The sequence below is a fragment of the Podarcis cretensis genome (assembly GCF_951804945.1).
Source record: "Podarcis cretensis genome assembly, chromosome: 2".
Lineage (NCBI taxonomy): Eukaryota > Metazoa > Chordata > Lepidosauria > Squamata > Lacertidae > Podarcis > Podarcis cretensis.
The window spans coordinates 120,009,294-120,031,704 of NC_137171.1; the positions used below are offsets into that span (position 1 = coordinate 120,009,294).

The 22,411-nt window shown below is 47.1% G+C and overlaps 1 long non-coding RNA gene across 5 annotated transcripts in view; it reads left to right on the top strand.

Annotated features, from left to right (window-relative positions):
* Nucleotides 1-22,411, top strand: part of LOC307209233 — a 32,166-nt gene that overhangs the window by 6,975 nt on the left and 2,780 nt on the right. For 3 of the 5 annotated variants that reach the window (XR_013835453.1, XR_013835454.1, XR_013835455.1), the window contains exons 1-2: nt 18,787-19,301; nt 21,167-21,370. This is a non-coding gene — a long non-coding RNA (uncharacterized lncRNA). Of the gene's footprint in view, nt 1-18,786; nt 19,302-21,166; nt 21,371-22,411 lie in introns of those variants that run through there. The other 2 variants (XR_013835456.1, XR_013835452.1) reach the window with 2 other exon arrangements.

Genomic DNA, 22,411 nt, shown 5'->3' on the forward strand with positions numbered 1-22,411 from the left:
TGCGACTTATTTATTTCCCCTTTGTCTGTTAGAATATGCTGCCGAAGGACACCTTGACCAGCAGATTTTTCTTTTCCCCTAAAGCAGGAGTTTAAGAGAGTGAAGGGAATATTAATGGCTTCAGAATTAGTTTACTGGAATTAAACAACAGTATACTGCTGAAATTTGATGTGTTTGTTGGTTTGCATGCTCTGGCAGAACAATTAGGACACAAGTCCTTGTATAACCTGGGACAGGGATTCATTTTCTTATGAAACAAAATCACTTATTGTGAATGCATTGGCACAATTCCTGGTTTTCTTCCCTTCCTTGATAAATAAGAATGTAAGGTATTGTCATGCTCTGCAGTTCATGTGGTGACCAGTAGGTGGCCATGCCAACCAAAGCATGTGGAACAGCTGGCCAGCCCAGGTGAGCTGGGGAAGCATATGCAAGGGGGTGAGAAATCAAAGGAGGCCTTTAGTCAGGTGTGGGGAAAGGGCAAAAGGGTGAGTGGGTTTGGCACATATAGCAGGATAGGGGGAGTCGGAACTTACCCCAAATCCTGCCCTCCCCATCATCCTCTTCCTCTTGGGTTTCATTCTGCAGCTGCCTCTGCTCAACTGAAGATGGAGCCTGGCCTGCAGTGAAGAAATTTGCAGCCGACTCCCAATTATCATCATCATCATCTTCCTCTTGGGTTTCATTCTGCAGCTGCCACTGCTCAACTGAAGATGGAGCCTGGCCTGCATTGAAGAAATTTGCAGCCGCCTCCCAATCATCATCATCATCCTCTTCCTCTTGGGTTTCATTCTGCAGCTGCCTCTGCTCAACTGAAGATGGAGCCTGGCCTGCAGTGAAGAAATTTGCAGCCGCCTCTTCCTCCTCCAATATCCCCTGAAACAGAAGAAAGGAATAATTTCAATAGGAGCCTATTGTTCAAGCTGGAGCAACTGCCCCCATCATCTCTATCTTTCACTCACATTCCACAAGTGAGAAATCCGGGATGTGCTTGTTTACATACCACACACTTAAAGTATACCCATTTATTGCACACACACCCAATCTCCAAATAGTGTGGTATTCCAAGTTTCCAGGAGCTTACAGAGGGTTCGGTTTCCTCAAAATGAGGGACTGCTGAGAGTGTGGTATCTTAATGATCGGTAGTTTATTTACACATCTATTCAACCTGTGCCTCTGATGGAGGGGCTCACAATATTAACACCCCCTAAAAGTTCTTGCTTGTCCCACCCACCATAGTAGCTGTTTTGAGATGGGCGCCCCCAGGGCTCCCCAGGACCGCCAGACCCGGAATACATCACATGTGGAGTCCCTTGCTGAAGAATAGGCTGAAGACTAGACAGACCATATGGAAGAGGCAACCTTATCCAATCTATTGTGGCCTGCACATCTCCTTCTCAAGCACAAGAGGGACAAGTAACTCAACCCCTGGCCCCACTCCCACCCCCTGGCAGCACACTAGCAAATGGGAACTAAATGGCCACCAACTTGGATGGCTTGAAAATATTCTTGGACATATTCATGGAGGAGAAGTCTATCAATGACTACTAGCCATGATGGCTATCCCCTGCTTCCACACTTAGAGCTGGTATTTTTTTCTTAATACGAGTGTGGGGAGACCACAGAAGAGGAGAGGGCTCTTGTACCCCTGTTTGGCCACTGGGAGACCAGGATGCTGGACTAGATGGGCCATTGGCCTTTAGTTCTTGATTATTTCACCTCTAAAGAGTGTATCACTTCATTAACGAGTTCCTGGTCTTCCCAGTCAGGTTTCTTGTGGCATTGGTTCCCCATGGTTCACAGATACAGGTTTCCCAACTCTGTAAGAGAATATAGGATATGTAGCAGAGACACCCCGAGATATTAGGAAGATTCCCACACCCAGAGAGCTATGAGGAAGCGCCTCACGTTAAACAGGCTTCCTCCATACACTATAACATAACCCCCATCTATATATGGTTGTATTTTTTTCTGTACTGTTTGCAAGAAACAAGCTGCAGTTAAGATTAAACACAGTTTAGGGTTTAAACATGGGCACTATGCCTTTTTTTATAGAAGCATTGTAATAGACCACGGGCATTATTTCCCTATGAATGTATTAATGTTTTGCTTAATGGGTTCTAATTGCATTTTGATGCTCTGCCGTTCCTTTTTGTGTGATGGCATCATTGTACATTATGTGAACCACTTCAATATTTTGTTGTACTAAGTGGAACAGTTGGACCTCTGGTTACGTACTTAATTCGTTCCGGAGGTCCGTTCTTAACCTGAAACTGTTCTTAACCTGAAGCACCACTTTAGCTAATGGGGCCTCCTGCTGCTGCTGCGCCGCCAGAGCACGATTTTTGTTCTCATCCTGAGGCATGGTACTATTTCTGGGTTAGCGGAGTCTAACCTGAAATGCCTTTGACTGTGTCGACCACAGCAAACTTTGGCAAGTTCTTAAAGAAATGGGAGTGCCTGATCACCTCATCTGTCTCCTGAGAAATCTCTATTTGGGACAAGAAGCTAAAGTTAGAACTGGATATGGAACAACTGATTGGTTCAAAATTGGGAATGGAGTACGACAAGGCTGTATATTGTCTCCCTGCTTATTTAACTTATATGCAGAATTCATCATGCGAAAGGCTGGGCTGGATGAATCCCTAGCCGGAATTAAGATTGCCGAAAGAAATATCAACAACCTCAGATATGCAGATGACACAGCCTTGATGGCAAAAAGTGAGGAGGAATTAAAGAACCTTTTAATGAGGGTGAAAGAGGAGAGCGCAAAATATGGTCTGAAGCTCAACATAAAAAAACTAACAACATGGCCACTGGTCCCATCACCTCCTGGCAAATAGATGGGGAAGAAATGGAGGCAGTGAGAGATTTTACTTTCTTGGGCTCCATGATCACTGCAGATGGTGACAGCAGTCACGAAATTAAAAGACGCCTGCTTTTTGGGACAAAAGTAATGATAAACCTAGACAGCATCTTAAAAAGCAGAGACATCACCTGGGCTCTTACACACTTCTGATGGACCTTTCTTTTCTAAGCATCAGCGTGGAAGGGTTTTCATTTACCCTCCTGTTTTTCCTGGGAAAACCTGGCTGTTTAACAGTGAATCGCAACAAACCCCATTCGTTCTGATTCAGCGGTAAATAATGGGTTTCCCCAAGAAAAGTGAAACAAAAAACTCATCAGACCCAAGCGTATAAAGCATGAGACAAGTGGAAGACATAGGAGAAGTAGTGTGAGCAAGTCCTGGATCATGTTAGCTTGCAAAGAATGGTTCCTGTTTAGCCACATTCCCACCATCCATCTTAAAACAGTAGAATACCACTTTAAACAGTCCTGGTTTCCCTCAAAGAACTCGGGGAGCTGTAGTTTGGTAAGAGCGCAGAGGGTTGTGAAGAGACTCCTGCTATTCTCCTCACACAGCTACAATGCACAGAGTTCTCTGGGAAGTGGGACTGATTGTTAAACCACGCTGGAAACTGCAGTTCTGTGAAGGGAATTGCGGAAGTCTCCTGTACTTTTATCAAGGTACAGCTCCCCGTATTCTTTGGAGGAAGCCAGGACTGTTTAAAGAGGTACCTTTTAAAGGATGACGTGAATGTGGTCATTTTTTACACCGGCAAAGCACACCTACTCCAAAGGATGGCCCTACTTCCTGGCAGGGACTTTGAGCTCCAGCTGCCCCAAAGTGCAGCCTAAAAAAATTAGGGCTATTCCTGCTTCAAGGGCACATCTAGTGATGGAAACATTGAGTGCCAAAGCTCCTTTTCTGAAAATGATCGAGCAAGAAGAAAAGGAAACTCAAACTAAATTGGAGAACCCCTCCTCTCTACTGATCTCACATTCCCGGATACATTCACCCGCTTCGTGGCTTTTTCTTTTCAGTATAGTGCGTATGAACTAAAGTCTGTTGCCTGTTGCAACAACCCTTTCCTCACCAAATTGCTTCCCCACCATCAGGCAACTCACTTGTTCAGCTTCTTTTTTTCTCTGGCGAAATGAAAGAATTCCTTTAGCTCACCCAGGAAAGTAGGTCTACAATTCAGCCCCAAAACACCACTGCAGGGCTGAAATACTAAAAACTAGGATGTCAGATCCCGGGAAGCAGAGCAGAAATGGGAAATTTACGATAAGCTTCTCCTACAGGATCCCATGACATTTTCTCTTGAGCTTTACACAGGTGGTGCTGCATTATGACTCGCCTGCTGCATCCCAGACTTATTCTCCCCCAGCTGTGCACATGCTCAGGTAAATAGGGCCAGCTGCTGGTAATTTCAGAAAGTTTTGCAAAGGCTGCTGGGAAATGAAGTTCACAGGGAGGAAAACTGAGCCAAGACCAACAACCAGGCAGCTGAGAGTCCAAGATTCCCTCTTTCCCCTCCTGCACTTTGATTTATAGCCTTCCTGTTATGTTTTGTTTTTAAAGGGACACTGGTGGCGCTGTGGGTTAAACCACAGAGCCTAGGACTTGCCAATCAGAAGGTCACGGTTTGAATCCCCGCGATGGGGTGAGCTCCCATTGTTCGGTCCCAGCTCCTGCCCACCTAGCGGTTCGAGATCACGTCAAAGTGCAAGTAGATAAATAGGTACCGCTCCGGCGGGAAGGTAAATGGCATTTCCGTGCTCTGCTCTGGTTCGCCAGAAGCGGCTTCGTCATGCTGGCCACATGAACTGGAAGCTGTACGCCGGCTCCCTCGGCCAGTAAAGCGAGATGAGCGCTGCAACCCCAGAGTCGGTCACAACTGGACCTAATGGTCAGGGGTCCCTTTACCTTTACCTGTTGTTTTTTAACATTTAAATTTAATTTTTATATATTGTCCACATATGAACTTTTTTTAAAAAAAGAAAAGAAGGACTGGCTTGGGGAAGACAGATTGCATTACAAGCCAGAGGTTCCACAACCATGTGCAATGAGGAAAGCTGTTTATTAAACAAATTATTTCATAATCACAGCAGTATGTTTAAAACTGCAACCTCGACAGGGGGCAAGAGTAATAAAGAGAGAAGCAAAAGGGGTAAAAAACTACAAAATTTATTCGTGAATCCAGCAAACACATTAAAATACTTATAGAAGCAAGTGCCAAGTAAAACATGCATTTAAAAAGAAGTAATTGTTATTGGAGTAATACACTGCAGTAAAAGAATGGAGAAACAGAAGCATTTGCAAGATCTCTCTGCCACTCCATTGCTGTCTTGTGCCGATTAAACTGACGTGAAATGAGTGCGCTATCATAAAAGCTTTCCCCACATTTGTGGGTTATTTCGTGGGAATTGTCTTGTGCTGATTAATTGAATATTTAAAAAAGGGTTTTGCTGCAGCCAGAGAAGCTCTGTGATGTCTCCTATTTATGCTTCAGTTGGTGTAACCCAAGGCTTCCGCTGCACCCAAATGTGCTGGAACAAGTGGAACATACGAAACATTTATTTTCAGGGCGGGTTACATTTTGTTCAACAAGACTTGGTTCAGAAGCATGGCTGAGGCCAAAATCTGGCTCCTCTCCTCCATGAATTCTCTGATGTTCCATAAGGGATGTGCTGCACCTGAAGCTCTCTCCGCATTCTGAGCATTTGTGAGGTCCTTCTTCAATGTGGATCCTGTTATGTTTAATGAGATCAAATGGAAAAGTAAAGTCCTTGTCACATTTTGAGCATTTGTATGTTTTCTCCACTTCATGGGTTCTCTGGTGTGTGTTGAGATGTGTGCTATGATCGAAGCTCTGACCACATTTTGAGTATTCTTAAGCATCCCCTTCATGGATCACTACCCCTTCATGGATCACTGCCTTGCCGTGGCGAAGGGGCTTGAAGAACTCAGAGAAGCTATGAACTATGCCGAGCAGGGCACCCAAGATGAACAGGTCATAGTGGAGAGTTTTGACCAAACGTGATCCACCTGGAGGAGGAACCGGCAAGCCACTCCAGTATCCCTGCCAAGAAAACTCCATGGACAAAGACAACAGGCATATAAAAGTTATGACGCCTCAGGTCGGAAGGCGTCCAACATGCTACTGGGGAAGAGCGGAGGGCAAGTACAAGTAGATCCAGAGCTGATGAAGCGGCTGGGCCAAAGCCGAAAGGACGCTCAGTTGCGGATATGCCTGGAAGCGAAGGGAAAGTCCAATGCTGTAAAGAAAAATATTGCATAGGAACCTGGAATGTAAGAACCATGAACATGGTCAAAAATGAGATGGCAAGAATAAATATTGACATCCTGGGCATCAGTGAACTAAAATGGACGGGAATGGGTGAATTCAGTTCGGATGACCATCATATCTACTACTGTGGGCAAGAAACCCGTAAAAGAAATGGAGTGGCCCTCATAGTCAACAAAAGAGTGGCAAAAGCTGTACTGGGATGCAATCTCAAAAATGATAGAATGATCTCGATACGAATCCAAGGCAGACTTTTTAACATCACAGTAATCCAAGTTTATGCACCAACTACTGGTGCTGAAGAAACTGAAATTGACCAATTCTATGAAGACTTACAACACCTTATAGAAGTGACACCAAAGAAGGATGTTCTTCTCATTATAGGGGATTGGAATGCTAAAGTAGGGAGTCAAGAGATAAAAGGAACAACTGGCAAGTTTGGCCTTGGAGATCAAAACGAAGCAGGGCAAAGGCTAATAGAGTTCTGTCAAGAGAACAAGCTGGTCATCACAAACACGCTTTTCCAACAACACAAGAGACGACTCTACACATGGACATCACCAGATGGGCAGCATCGAAATCAGATTGATTATATTCTCTGCAGCCAAAGATGGAGAAGCTCTATACAGTCAGCAAAAACAAGACCTGGAGCTGACTGTGGCTCAGATCATCAGCTTGTTATAGCAAAATTCAAGCTTAAACTGAAGAAAGTAGGAAAAACCACTGGGCCGGTAAGATACAATCTAAGTCAAATCCCTTATGAATACACAGTGGAAGTGAGGAACAGGTTTAAGGATTTAGATTTGGTGGACAGAGTGCCTGAAGAACTATGGATGGAGGCTCGTAACATTATACAGGAAGCAGCAACGAAAACCATCCCAATGAAAAGGAAATGCAAGAAAGCAAAGTGGCTGTCCAATGAGGCCTTACAAATAGCGGGGGAGAGAAGGCAAGCAAAATGCAAGGGAGATCGTGAAACATACAGGAAATTGAATGCAGATTTCCAAAGAATAGCAAGGAGAGACAAGAAGACCTTCTTAAACAAGCAATGCAAAGAAATAGAGGAAAGCAATAGAATGGGAAGAACCAGAGATCTGTTCAAGAAAATTGGAGATATGAAAGGAACATTTCATACAAAGATTTCCATAATAAAGGACAAAAGTGGAAAGGACCTAACAGAAGCAGAAGACATCAAGAAGAGGTGGCAAGAATACACAGAGGAATTATACCAGAAAGAAACGGATGTCTCATATACCCCAGGTAGTGTGGTTGCTGACCTTGAGCCAGACATCCTGGAGAGTGAAGTCAAATGGGCCTTAGAAAGCACTGCAAATAACAAGGCCAGTGGAAGTGATGGTATTCCAGCTGAACTATTTAAAATTTTAAAAGATGATGCTGTTAAGGTGCTACACTCAATATGCCAGCAAATTTGGAAAACTCAGCAGTGGCCAGAAGATTGGAGAAGATCAGTCTACATCCCAATCCCAAAGAAGGGCAGTGCTAAAGAATGCTCCAACTATCGCACAATTGCACTAATTTCTCACGCTAGCAAGGTTATGCTTAAAATTCTACAAGGAAGGCTCAAGCAGTATGTGGACCGAGAACTCCCAGAAGTGCAAGCTGGATTTAGAAGAGGCAGAGGAACCAGAGACCAAATTGCAAACATGCGCTGGATTATGGAGAAAGCTAGAGAGTTCCAGAAAGACATTTACTTCTGCTTCATTGACTATGCAAAAGCCTTTGACTGTGTCGACTATGGCAAACTATGGCAAGTTCTTAAAGAAATGGGAGTGCCTGATCACCTTATCTGTCTCCTGAGAAATCTCTATGTGGGACAAGAAGCTACAGTTAGAACTGGATATGGAACAACTGACTGGTTCAAAATTGGGAAAGGAGTACGACAAGGCTGCATTTTGTCTCCCTGCTTATTTAACTTATATGCAGAATTCATCATGCGAAAGGCTGGGCTGGATGAATCCCTAGCCGGAATTAAGATTGCCGGAAGAAATATCAACAACCTCAGATATGCAGATGACACAACCTTGATGGCAGAAAGTGAGGAGGAATTAAAGAACCTTTTATTGAGGGTGAAAGAGGAGAGTGCAAAATATGGTCTGAAGGTCAACATCAAAAAAACGAAGATCATGGCTACTGGTCCCATCACCTCCTGGCAAATAGAAGGGGAAGAAATGGAGGCAGTGAGAGATTTTACTTTCTCGGGCTCCATGATCACTGCAGATGGTGACAGCAGCCACGAAATTAAAAGACGCCTGCTTCTTGGGAGAAGGGCAATGACAGGCCTAGACAGCATCTTGAGAAGTAGAGACATCACCTTGCCAACAAAGGTCCGTATAGTTAAAGCTATGGTTTTCCCAGTAGTGATGTATGGAAGTGAGAGCTGGACCATAAAGAAGGCTGATTGCCGAAGAATTGCTCCTTTTGAATTATGGTGCTGGAGGAGACTCTTGAGAGTCCCATGGACTGCAAGAAGATCAAACCTCTCCATTCTGAAGGAAATCAGCCCTGAGTGCTCACTGGAAGGACAGATTGTGAAGCTGAGGCTCCAGTACTTTGGCCACCTCATGAGAAGAGAAGACTCCCTGGAGAAGACCCTGATGTTGGGAAAGATGGAGGGCACAAGGAGAAGGGGGCGACAGAGGACGAGATGGTTGGATAGTGTTTTCGAGGTTACCAGCATGAGTCTGACCAAGCTGCGGGGGGCAGTGGAGGACAGGAGTGCCTGGCGTTCTCTGGTCCATGGGGTCACGAAGAGTCGGACACGACTAAACGACTAAACAACAACAAGAAGGCCTCTCTTCGGTGTGGATTCTTTGATGAACTGTAAGGTTGGATCGGGTAATGTAACACTTGCCACATTCTGAGCATTTGTGTGGCCTCTCCCCTTTGTGAGTTCTCTGGTGTACGTTCAAGTTGCACTTGTGACTGAAGCTCTGCCCGCATTCTGAGCATTTATAAGGCTTCTCTTTAGTGTGGGTTACTTGGTGCGAGGCAAGGTTTGATCTATGACTGAAGCTTCTTCCACATTCCTCACATTTATAGGGCTTCTTTCCCGTGTGACTTCTTTCATGCCTCATAAGGGATGAGCTGGTCTTATAGATTTTCCCACACCACATACACAAATAGGGGGCCTCTCCTGTGTGAACTCTTTGGTGTGCATAAACGTTCGGCTTGTGTTTGAAGCTTTTTCCACATCGGCTGCATTGATAGGGTCTCTCTTCCACCTGAGTTCTCCGCATGACATTCTCGTTCATCTCTTTGTGCTCTGGCCCCGTTGAGAACATCGCACAACGTTCTCCTTCATTCTCAGTTACCTGCATATCACCTGCTGAAATAAAGGGGGAGAAAGTCTTGATGGGACCCCAGAGGAGAAGGAAAGCTTCCGTTGGCTCTCCACTAAATGTGTCATTTCATTCATTGAAATTGGCTATCTCCCATAGTGCGAGTTATTTATTTCCCCCTATGTCTGTTAGAATATGCTGCTGAAAGACATCTTGCCCAGCAGATCTTTCCTTTCCTCTAAAGCAGGAGCTTAAGAGATTGAAGGGAATTTAATGGCTTAAGAATGACCGGTAGTTTACTGGAATTAGGTAAAGGTAAAGGGACCCCTGACCATTAGGTCCAGTCCTAAGCAACTCTGGGGTTGTGGCTCCCATTTGGCTTTATTGGCCGAGGGAGCCGACGTACAGCTTCTGGGTTATGTTGCCAGCATGACTTAAGCTGCTTCTGGCAAACCAGAGCAGCACATAGAAACCTTCCCGCTGCAGCAGTACCTATTTATTTACTTGCACTTTGACGTGCTTTCGAACTGCTGGGTTGGCAGGAGCAGGGACCAAACAACCTTCGGATCAGCAAGTCCTAGATGTTATGTAGTGAAATTTCACCCAGGGCCAGCAGGGGGATACTGTATATAGTTTTCACTCAGGTCTGTAGATAGTTTTCACTCAGGTCCACATCAGTTATTTTAGGTGGGAAACGCTGGGCTGTTGTTGCTACAATGTTGACAGCCGGCTGCCTATAAAAGCAGGCCGGCTGAGCTGTTTGCAGTCAGTTCTATTCCAGCTTACAAAATAAAGAGCTACTTGGAGAAATCGCTGTGTCGTCTGCTATGTCAACCCACAACTTAACACTGGCGACGAGGATGGGATCGATGGACATCAGAGCACAGCCAGATGCGGCCAGCCTCTGAACTGAGCTGAATCACTGAGCTGAATCACAGAGCGAAATCACTGAGCGAAATCACTGGACAGAACCAATTCAGAGCTGACTGTTCTGGCTAAGAGCACTGTGTTCCATCCATCGCCCTTCACGCCGGCATCGGAATCATGGCTTCACTTGTGCCTCTACCGCCGTTTGCGCCAGCCTCTGAATCATGGGACTCCTACCTCGCTCGGTTCGACTGCTACCTCCAAGCCAACGAGCTGACAGCAGTATCAAAGGATCGGAAGCGGGGCCTATTCCTCAGCCTCTGTGGGCCTGAGGTGTTTGAGACGGCCCGAGCATTGGTTGCGCCTGAAGCAGTCCAGGCAACACCATGGGACACGATCCAAGAGAGGTTCCGCAACCACTACGCACCAAAGCCGTCCAAGATTGCTGCCCGCCATGCGTTCTACCACCGGAACCAGGCAGAGGGGGAGTCAATCAACAACTACACCACCGCCCTGCGACAGGCTGCAATGCACTGTGAGTTCTGAGACTTAGACGATGCCCTGATGGATCGAATCGTCTGCGGGGTCCGGGACATCCATCTGCAACGGCGTCTCCTCGCCAAGCCAGACCTCACACTACAGAAAGCCATTGAGGAGGCTGTGGCCTCAGAAGCTTCTGAACACTCCGCCCAGGAGATCCGCAAGTCCAGCAGCCCGCGTCTTGCTAGGGAGCCAGTTCCGGTGCATCATGAAGAAGCCAGCAGTGATGAGGCATCCTCCAGTGAAGACGATGACGTGCACCAGACAAAGCGGGAGCACAGGAAGTTCCAACAGAAGTCCAAGGGCCAACCGGAATGTGCCGGCTGCGGAGGCAACCATTCCCGTGCTAAGTGTCGATTCAGAGACGCCATCTGTAGGAAGTGTTCCAGAAGGGGCCACATCGCTAAGGTCTGCCGATCGGCTCCGTCTGACACCCCCCCTTCATCGACTCGCAAGTCCAAGTCTTCACTCCAGTCTGCCAAGGAAAGTTGTTTCGCTCTCACCAACTGCCGCTGCCCGTCTGGAACCACGATTGGCCAAACTGACTCGCCTATGCGACGCAAGCTGAACGTCACGGTGCTCATTGAAGGAGCTCCATGTGACATGGAGATCGACACCGGGTCTGCCCTGTCCATCGTGTCATGGAGCACCATCAAAAGACTGGTACCCAGAGTGTCCAAAAGGCAACTCGACTCTCACCGCGTACACCTGAGAGACTACCAGGGAAACGACATTCCCGTGGTAGGCGTTGGCCGGTTCCGGATTGCCTTCAAGGATTTTTCGGGCCTGCTCCGGTTGGTGGTGGTCGAAGGTCAGCGGCCAAGCCTCCTAGGGCTAGACTGGTTTGATGCCCTCGGCCTGGAAGTCACCGGCATCAACTGCATCTCTAACGCAGAGACTGAGGGTCTGGTCAAAGACTTTGCCGAGGTTTTCGATGGCACCTTGGGGCAATATACAGGTACGCCCATCTCCTTTAGCCTTGATCCACAAGTCACCCCCATCAAGCTAAAGCCATGCCGGGTTCCCTTTGCTCTCAAGGCTAAGGTGGACGAACAACTGGCACCACTGAGAGAAGTAATGAATAATATTTTGAAAGAAAAAGAAATACCAGATACTTGGAAGGATGCTTTCATTACTTTAATCCCAAAACAAGACTCAGATCTGTCGCAAGTTAAGAATTACAGGCCGATCTCGCTGTTAAATGTTGATTATAAAATTTTCGCAGGAATACTGGCAAGTAGAGTTAAAAACATATGGTCAGAATATATCCATGGAGATCAGGCGGGCTTTCTGCCGGGCAGGCAAATGAAAGATAATATTAGAAATATAATAAATTCTATAGAATACTTGTCTGCCAGGTATGATATGCAAGCCATAATGATGTTCGTGGATGCAGAGAAAGCATTCGATAATATAGTTTGGGACTTTTTACTAAAACAGCTAGAATATATGGAGGTCGGTATGAACTTCTTCAACGGAATAAAGGCAATCTATACGGAGCAAAAGGCCAAATTGATTATAAACAACGTGGTGTCAGAAGAAATAATGGTAGCGAAGGGTACAAGACAGGGTTGCCCACTCTCCCCGTTGCTATTTATAATAGTACTGGAAGTACTTCTGAACTCAATAAGACAAAATAAGAAAATAAAAGGGATTAGAATTGGTCAAAATGAATATAAAGTTAAGGCGTTCGCAGACGATTTAGTAATAACAACAGAAGACCCGCTGAACTCAATAAAAGAGATACTGGAAGAACTGGAACAATTTGGTAAGGTGGCTGGTTTTAAGTTAAACAAAAGAAAGACTAAAATAATGGTGAAGAATTTAGATTCGAAGGCAATCGAGGAATTACAACAACAAACAGAAATAGAAGTGGCCAAAAAGGTAAAATATCTAGGAATATGGATAACCCCGAAAAATATAGACCTATTTAAGAATAACTATGAGCAGGTATGGAAAGAGATAAAAAAGGACTTGGAGAGGTGGGGGAAGCTGAGATTGTCATTCTGGGGTAGGATAGCTTTAATTAAGATGAACGTTCTCCCGAGAATGTTATTTCTGTTCCAGAACTTACCGATAATCAAGGGCACTAAGATATTTAAAGAGTGGCAAAGAGGAATCTCAAAATATGTCTGGCAGGGCAAAAAACCAAGGATTAAGTTTAAATTGTTAACAGAAGCTAAAGAAAGAGGGGGATTCGCTCTGCCAGATCTGAAATTATATTATGAGGCATCGTGCCTTTGCTGGGTGAAAACGTGGATAAAATTGGAAAATAAGGAACTATTAGACCTGGAGGGGTTCGACAATAGAGCAGGATGGCATGCGTACTTATGGCAGGGGAAGAGGAAGCACAAGGGTTTCGCAACGCATATTTTTAAAGGCCCCCTAATGGAAGTTTGGGAGAGGAATAGATTTTTATTAGAACCTAAAGTACCACACTGGCTATCCCCATTGGAAGTTGTGAGCGTGAAAAAAGTAAACATGAGAGGTGATTGGATAACCTATGAACAATTGTTAACAAAAGTAGGGGGGACATGGAAACTGAAACCATATGACCAGGTTAAATATAAGTCTATGATTGGTTACACTATTTCCAAATAAACGAAATGTTTAGACAAGACGTTAAAGAGAGAGGATACGCGGATAAAGAATCTAAATTCCAGACTGAAATAATAAACAATGATTACAAAATTCTTTCTAAAACGTATAATATGCTATTAGAGTATAACTTGATAGATGAGGAAGTGAAGTCTGTGGTGATTCATTGGGCAAGGGACATCGGCCATAATATATACTATGAAGAATGGGAGAAACTCTGGAAAAAAAATCTTAAATTTACAGCTTGCATAACGTTAAAAGAGAACCTCATGAAGATGTTTTACCGTTGGTATATAACACCTGCAAAATTAGCAAAAATATATAAAACTTGCAATAAATGCTGGAAATGCAGGGAAAAAGAGGGATCCTTCTTCCACATGTGGTGGGACTGCAGAAAGGTCAAAGGCTTTTGGGAAAGTGTATATAATGAAATGAAAAGTATATTAAGATATAACTTTGGGAAAAAGCCGGAGGCTTTTCTGTTAGGCCTAGCAGGAAGTGATATAAAGAACAATGACAGTAAATTCTTTCAATATGCAACAACGGCCGCAAGGGTCCTATTGGCCCAAAATTGGAAACAACAGAACATACCGACGCTTGAGGAATGGAGAGCAAAACTACTAGAATACGCGGAGATGGACAGATTGACGGGGAAAATTAGATATTTAAAAGACCAAAGGTTCATTGAGGACTGGGGGAAATTTGTGGAATATCTGGAAAATATAAGTGAAGGTCAGATAACGCTAGTTGGGTTTAAAAAAGCTCTGTGAAAAGGTTGGAATATTGTCTAAAGAGAAAAAGAAGGAAAGAGAAAATAATGTCAATATAAGCTAGGATTTGTGTGATTTTGTTAAATTAGGGTATGGATGATTTCAGGGGAAGCTGAAGGAAGTCTTATAGAAATAAATCTGTGATAACAAGGCGTAAAATGGTTTACTTTCTTGTTTGTTATGATTTAAAAAACAATAAAAATTATGCAGAAAAAAAAAGGTGGACGAACAACTGGACAAACTGATCGCCCAAGGAGTTTTGGAGCCGGTTGACCACGCCAAGTGGGAAACCCCCATCGTCACGCCTGTCAAGCCAGATGGGTCAGTGAGAATCTGCGCTGACTACAAGTGCACGATCAACAAGGCACTTCAGCAGCACGCTTATCCGGTTCCTGTTGTCCAACACCTGCTGCATTCCCTGGGTGAGGGTAAGGTCTTCGCTAAGCTGGACCTTGCCCAAGCCTATCAACAACTGCCCGTCGATGATGCCACTGCTGAAGCCCAGACGATCGTCACCCACCGGGGGGCATTCCGTTGCCGCCGGTTGCAGTTCGGGGTGAGTGTGGCTCCTGGCATCTTCCAAAGCCTTATGGAGCGTCTCCTGCAAGGGCTTCCGGGCGTGGTACCATATTTTGATGACGTCTTGGTGTCTGCAGACTCACACCAGCAGCTGTTCGAGCGCCTCCGTGCCGTGCTGACCAGGTTCCAAGAGGCTGGGCTCAAGGTAAAGAGGGAAAAGTGCCAGATCGCCGTTCCACAGGTAGAGTTCCTGGGCTATCTTATCGATGCCTCCGGCCTTCACTCGACCACATCCAAGATCCACGCTATCCAGCAGGCCCCCACCCCAAAGAACAAGACGGAGTTGCAGGCGTTCCTGGGGCTGCTGAACTTTTATAACATGTTCCTGCCCCACAAAGCCACAGTGGCTGAGCCTCTTCACTGACTCCTTAGCACAAAGACGCCTTGGGCCTGGGGTCATCGGGAGACGGCGGCCTTCAACGCGGTCAAGGCTCTCCTTTCATCAGACAGTGTGCTGGTACAGTACAGTGAATCCAGGCCGCTGGTCCTTGCCTGCGACGCCTCACCTTTTGGCATCGGTGCTGTCCTTAGTCACCGTTTTCCAGACGGAAGAGAAGCACCGCTCGCCTACTTTTCCAGGACGCTATCTCCGATGGAACGGAATTACAGCCAGCTCGACAAGGAGGCACTGGCACTTGTGGCTGGAGTGAAGAGGTTCCATGAATACCTCTATGGCAGGACTTTTGACCTCATCACTGACCACAAGCCACTCCTGGGCCTCCTCGCCGGTGATCATCCAACTCCACCGGTCCTCTCGCCACGCATGCTGCGATGGACTGTTTTCCTGGCTGCCTACCACTACCGGCTCATCCATCGCCCCGGGAAATCGATGGGCCATGCCGACGCCCTCAGCCGTTGCCCTCTTCCAGCATTTGTGGAAGACCCGGCTCCAGCTTCATCGCTCCTTCTGATTGAGGATCTTCCGGCAGCACCTGTATCGGCTGCCACTGTGGCCTCTGCGTCTGCCCAGGATCGCACCATCAGCCGGGTGCTCAACTGGGTGTGGAGGGGGTGGCCACAAGGGCCTTTTGCATCGGAGTTCCAGCCCTTCGCAACCAGACAACATGAACTCTCAGCTCATCGCGGCTGTCTGCTGTGGGGAGACCGCGTCGTGATTCCCCAGGGACTCCGTCAGCGCGTCCTGGAGGCTCTGCACGTTGGCCACCCGGGAATTGTCAAAATGAAGGTGTTGGCTCGGTGTTACGTCTGGTGGCCTAATATGGACGATGCCATCACTGCCTGGGTGTCCGCCTGTCAAGCGTGCCAAGAGTCGAGGCCTGCACCACCGGCAGCTAAGGGACACACCTGGGAGACGCCAAAGACACCCTGGTCGAGGGTGCACATCGATCTGGCTGGCCCCTTTCACGGCCGGACCTTTATGGTAGTGGTGGACGCCTATTCCAAATGGCTGGAGATCGCCCTGATGCCCTCCACCACTACCGAAGCCGTCATCCGGGTGCTGCGAGGCCTGTTTGCAACGCATGGGTGTCCTGATGTCCTTGTCTCGGACAACAGACCGCAGTTCACGTCAGTCACGTTTGAGCGGTATCTTTTGGGACTGGGCATCCGCCATGCCCTAACGGCACCCTTTCATCCATCCAGCAACGGGCAAGCGGAAAGAATGGTGCGCTCGGCAAAAGAGGCACTGGCGCACCTGGACCGGGGAGACTGGCATGAGCGGGTCACCGAATACTTGTTCGTGCAACACATCACCCCTCATGCGGCCACAGGGCGGAGTCCTGCTGAACTGCTTATGGGCCGCCGCCTCAGGTCACCGCTCGACCGGCTGCACCCGGACTTTGCCGTGGCTGAACCCCCAGGCTGTGCCAACGCGCCACGGTCATTTGTCCCAGGAAACCAGGTCTTTGCCCGGAACTATGTGGGGGACATTCCTTGGGTGCCAGCCACAGTAGTGGGAGTCACTGGACCTCGCTCGTACCAGGTGGCACTCGAAGATGGACGCTTGTGGCGACGGCACATAGACCAGCTTAGGCGCAGGGTTGGGGACTTGGACACTACCGTGGTGCCCCCAACTGCGCTTGCGGCTCAAGAAGAGACACGTACAGATGGCGAGGCCCCACCTACACCTCCCTCGCAAACTGCCAGCGTGGAGCCGAACCAAGCCGCTTCAGAGGGTCTGCCAGACTTACCACAGACTCAGACCACTCCACTTGGGGAGGCTCCACCCACAGCAGCGGATCCAGGGGAGTTGGTTCCAACGCCACCTAGGGTCGCACCACAGCCTCAGCAAGAACTGTGTGGCCCTCTGGACTTGGCTACCAGTCCCCGGCGGTCTGGCAGAGTTTCCAAGCGCCCAACTTATTTAAAGGACTATGTTGTTGGACATGTATCACTGTTGGTCTAAGTATGGGAAATGTAACCGATATGCTTTTGTGCCTAATTGAACCATTACGCGTAGTGCTGTATATAAGGAAACCATTACGATTGTAACTAACGCCTTATCTCGGAGGGGAGGGGTGTTATGTAGTGAAGTTTCACCCTGGGCCAGCAGCGGGATACTGTATATAGTTTTCACTCAGGTCTGTAGATAGTTTTCACTCAGGTCCACGTCAGTTATTTTAGGCGGGAAACGCTGGGCTGTTGTTGCTACAATGTTGACAGCCGGCTGCCTATAAAAGCAGGCCGGCTGAGCTGTTTGCAGTCAGTTCTATTCCAGCTTACAAAATAAAGAGCTACTTGGAGAAATCGCTGTGTCGTCTGCTATGTCAACCCACAACTTAACACTAGGCTCTGTGGTTTAACCCACAGCGCCACCCACATCCCTTTACTGGAATTAAACAACAGTATACTGCTGAAATTTGATGTGTTTGTTGGTTTGCATGCTCTGGCGGAACAATTAGGATACAAGTGCTTGTATAACATGGGGCAGGGTTTTATTTTCTTATGAAACAAAAGCACTAATTGTGAATGCATGGGCACAATTCCTGATTTTCTTGCCTCCCTAGACAAATAAGAATGTAAGGCATTATCACTCTCTGCAGTTCATATGGTGACCAGTAGGTGGCCATGCCAACTGCAGCATGAGGAACAGCTTTCTGACACAGGTGAACTGCGGGGGGGGGGGGATATGCAAGGAGGTAAGATACAAAAGGGAGGGGCTTTAGTCAAGTGGGAGGGGAGGACAAATGGGTAGGGGAAGACGGAACTTGCCTACAATCCTGCCCTCCTCGTTCTCCTTGTTTTCCTCTGCTCAACTAAAACTGGAGCCTGGCCTGCATAAGGGAGATTTGCAGCCTCCTCCTCCTTCTCCTCCGGTATCAACTGAAACAGCAGAAAGGAATCCTTTCAATAGCTGGAGCAACAGTCCACACCATATTTTTCACTCACCGTCTGCAAGTGAGAAGTTAGGGCAGCGTTTGTTCACACCACAAATTTAAGGTGTGCCCATTTATTGCAGATACACACCAATATCCAAGTGGTGCGGTATTCCCAGGGGTTCCATGCGCCTACCGAGGGCTCGGTTTCCTCAGAATGAGGGATAGCTGAGACTGTGGTATCTGGATGATAGATGGTTTATTTACACATCTATGCAGCCTGACCCTCCGATGGAGGGGCTCACAGCATTGATGCCCCCCAAAGGGTCTTGCTTCTCCAACCCGCCATCGCAGTTATTTTGAGGTGGGCACCTCCAGCGCTCTTCAGGACCTTCAGACCCTGAAGACATGTGGAATCCCTTGTTGAGGGCTAGATAAAACAATATGGAAGAGGCCAGTGCGGTGTAGTGGTTAAGAGCAGTAGTCTCGTAATCTGGGGAACCGGGTTCGCGTCTCCGCTCCTCCACATGCAGTTGCTGGGTGACCTTGGGCCAGTCACACTTCTTTGAAGTCTCTCAGCCCCACTCCCCTCACAGAGTGTTTGTTGTGGGGGAGGAAGGGAAAGGAGAATGTTAGCCGCTTTGAGACTCCTTAAAGGAGTGAAAGGCGGGATATCAAATCCAAATTCTTCTTCTTCATCATCTAGTCTACTGTGGCCTGCACATGGCCTTCTCAACCACTAGAGGGTCAGGGCGTGTGATGGCCAGCAGAGCCAGACAAGAGTCTGGTGGTGCAGTTCCCATGAAATTCCACCAGAGGGCTGGAGCCTGTCGCTGATTGGCTACAGAGTCAACTAGACACTGAGGGGGGAGGAGCAGCACTTTTGGAGGGAAAACAAAAGGAGCCATTTCTGAGGGAGAGAGTTAGATAGGGCCGGATTTGAGAAGATGGACAGGATTTGATTGGAGATGTTAGGGTGGGTTCAGGTTGAGGGATAGGGTTCAGGATAGGATTTGATGAAGAACTGGTTCATATTTGAGTTGAACATCCACACTGAGGATGTTAGCAAGAGGACAGAGCCTCACAGCTTTACATACAGGGAGAAAGTGTTGAGGGTCTGGGAAATGTAAACAGACAGGAATGTTCTGGAAGGGCTGAGACTGAGCCAGGAGAGGGAAAAGCTGTGGGAATACAGACTCCATGGGTCTCAAATTCTTCTAGGTAAAGAAGACTCCTAAACCAGTCACAAGGGCTGAGGGTATCCCCTGGGTCTATTATTCCATTTGGAATACCTCAGGAATGAGATGATTAAGAGAGTATGTAACTGAAGAAAAGTGCCCCTCACTCACGGTCCAGAGTATTAATCTGCAAAGGAAGCTGTGCTGTATTAAATGTATTTAACTGAACCACCAGTCATAACTAAGTAGCAGAAACTGAACCGAGCATTTTACCACCTCTTCTAGAACCTAAACATCTAACTGAAGTGTACCAACTGATTTTTAGCAACCAAAGTTTAAGAAGAGCGGTGCCTAGAGCATTATGTTTAAGCCTGTGGCATCTTTATAAAAGTTAACTTTTACTTGAAAGAATGGATTTCCTGACCCACTTTATTTCACAAACTTCTTTCAGTTTAATAAAACTTTTCATGCGTGTTTGAGCAAGTCCTGCCCGAGACTCTAATCTACTACGTTTTCCCTCACACTAGACCCCCACAGGACAAACTGTGGTTAATTGTAGAAATTTGTGCAATTGGCATACATTGAAGAGTGTGTGCTATATTTAATGGGGGGCAGTTAGCCTAAGGTTGCCAGATTTTTTTCAATGAATCCGCGGACACTTTTCAATTTCAATAGGAATGATAGGATTTCGTCAGGGGACTGATTTGTGAACAAGCCTTTGCCATGACTTAATGGCTCCCACAGATTTGTAAATCCGGGGACTGTTCCTGGGATACAGGGACGTCTGGTAGCCTGAAGTTAGTGGGGTGAGTCCACTGCACTATTAATTGGTAGTAAGCGGGTGGGTCTGCCACAGGGCTCAACCCTGCCCCCACAACCAACCCTCTGGCAGCATAACAGCCAGTGGTAAATAAACGCCCACCAATTTAGATCCCTTTAAAATATGATTGGCCTCAGCCCAGTATACCTGAAGGAGCGTCTCCACCCCCATCGTTCTGCCCGGACGCTGAGATCCAGCGCTGAGGGCCTTCTGGCGGTTCCCTCATTGCGAGAAGGAAAGCTACAGTGAACCAGGCAGAGGGCCTTCTCGGTAGTGGCACCCGCCCTGTGGAATGCCCTCCCATCAGATGTCAAAGAGATAAACAAGTACCTGACATTTAGAAGACATCTGAAGGCAGCCCTGTTTAGGGCAGTTTTTAATGTGTGACATTTTAATGTATTTTAATCTTTGTTGGAAGCCACCCAGAATGGCTAGGGAAGCCCAGCCAGATGGGTGGGGTACAAATATAATAATAATAATAATAATAGCCTGAACTGAACCACCTGTCATAACTAAGTAGCAGAAACTGAACCCAGCATTTTACCACCTCTTCTAGAACTTAAACATCTAACTGAAGTGTACCAAAGTTTAAGAAGAGCGGTGCCTAGAGCATTATGTTTAAGCCTGTGGCATCTTTATAAAAGTTAACTTTTACTGGAAAGAATGCATTTCCTGACCCGCTTTATTTCACAAACTTCTTTTAGTTTAATAGAACTTTTCACGTGTGTTTGAACAAGTGCTGCCCGAGACTCTAATCTACTACGTTTTCCCTCACACTAGACCCTCACAAGACAAACTCTGCTTAATTGTAGAAATTCGTGCAATCGGCATACAATGAAGAGTGTGCGCTATATTTAATGGGGGGCAGTTAGCGGGGTGAGTCCACTGCACTATTAATTGGTAGTAAGCGGGTGGGTCTGCCACAGAGCTCAACCCTTGGTCCCACAACCAACGCTCTGGCACCATAACAGCCAGTGGTAACTAAACGTCCTCCAATTTAGATCCCTTTTAAATATGATTGGACATATTCATGGAAGATAAGGCTGTCAATAGCTACTAGCCATCACGGCTCTGTTCTGTCTCCCCAGTCAGAGGAGGTAATGCGTCTGAATACGAGTTTTGGGGGACCACAGAAGAGGAGAGAGCTCTTGTACTTGTATGTTTCCCCACAGGCATCAGTTTGGCCACTGAGAGAACAGGATGCTGGACTAGATGGGCCATTGGCCTTTGCTTCTAAATTATTTCACCTGGAAGGAGAGCATGGCTTCGACGTCTCCCGGTTCTTCATACCAGTAAGCAGTGCTTTTTTCCTTGAAAAATGTTTAGGGGTACTCTCATTTCCCTACTCTTATTGAAATACTGCCCCGTAATGAGGCCAGACTTCGATTCACAAAATGTTTAGGGGTAAGCGTACCTCTGCGTCCCCTGCAAAATAGCACTGCCAGTGAGGATTCATAGAGTCATGGTCCTCCATGGGTCACAGATACAGGTCTCTCTGTAAGAGAATACGGGATACGTAACGGAGACACCCAAGATATTAGGGATATTTCCACACCCAGAGGGACGCAGGTGGCGCTGTGGGTTAAAGCCTCAGCGCCTAGGACTTGCCGATCGATAGGTCGGCGGTTCGAATCCCTGCGGCGGGGTGCGCTCCCACTGCTCGGTCCCAGCGCCTGCCAACCTAGCAGTTCGAAAGCACCTCCGGGTGCAAGTAGATAAATAGGGACCGCTTACCAGCGGGAAGGTAAACGGCGTTTCTGTGTGCGGCTCTGGCTCGCCAGAGCAGCGATGTCACGCTGGCCACGTGACCCGGAAGTGTCTCCGGACAGCGCTGGCCCCTGGCCTCTTAAGTGAGATGGGCGCACAACCCTAGAGTCTGTCAAGACTGGCCCGTACGGGCAGGGGTACCTTTACCTTTACCTTTTACCACACCCAGAGAGCTATGAGGAAGGGCATCGCGTTAAGCCAGGCATCCCCAAACTTGGCCCTCCAGATGTTTTGGGACTACAACTCCCACCATCCCTAGCTAACAGGACCAGTGATCAGGGATGATGGGAATTGTAGTCCCAAAAACATCTGGAGAGACGAGTTTGGGGATGCATGCGTTAAGCAGATTTCCTCCAAACACTACACCGTGACCCCCATCTATTTGTGAATGTATTCTTTTCTATAAAGTTTGCAAGGAACAAGCAGTAGTAAAGGTTAACCACAGATACGGGTTTAAATATGGGCCCTATGCCTTTATCTAAAGAAGCGTTGTAAGAGACCACAGGGATTATTCTAGTCTTAATGTTTTGATTGATTGGTTCTTACTGTATTTTGACCCTCTGTAC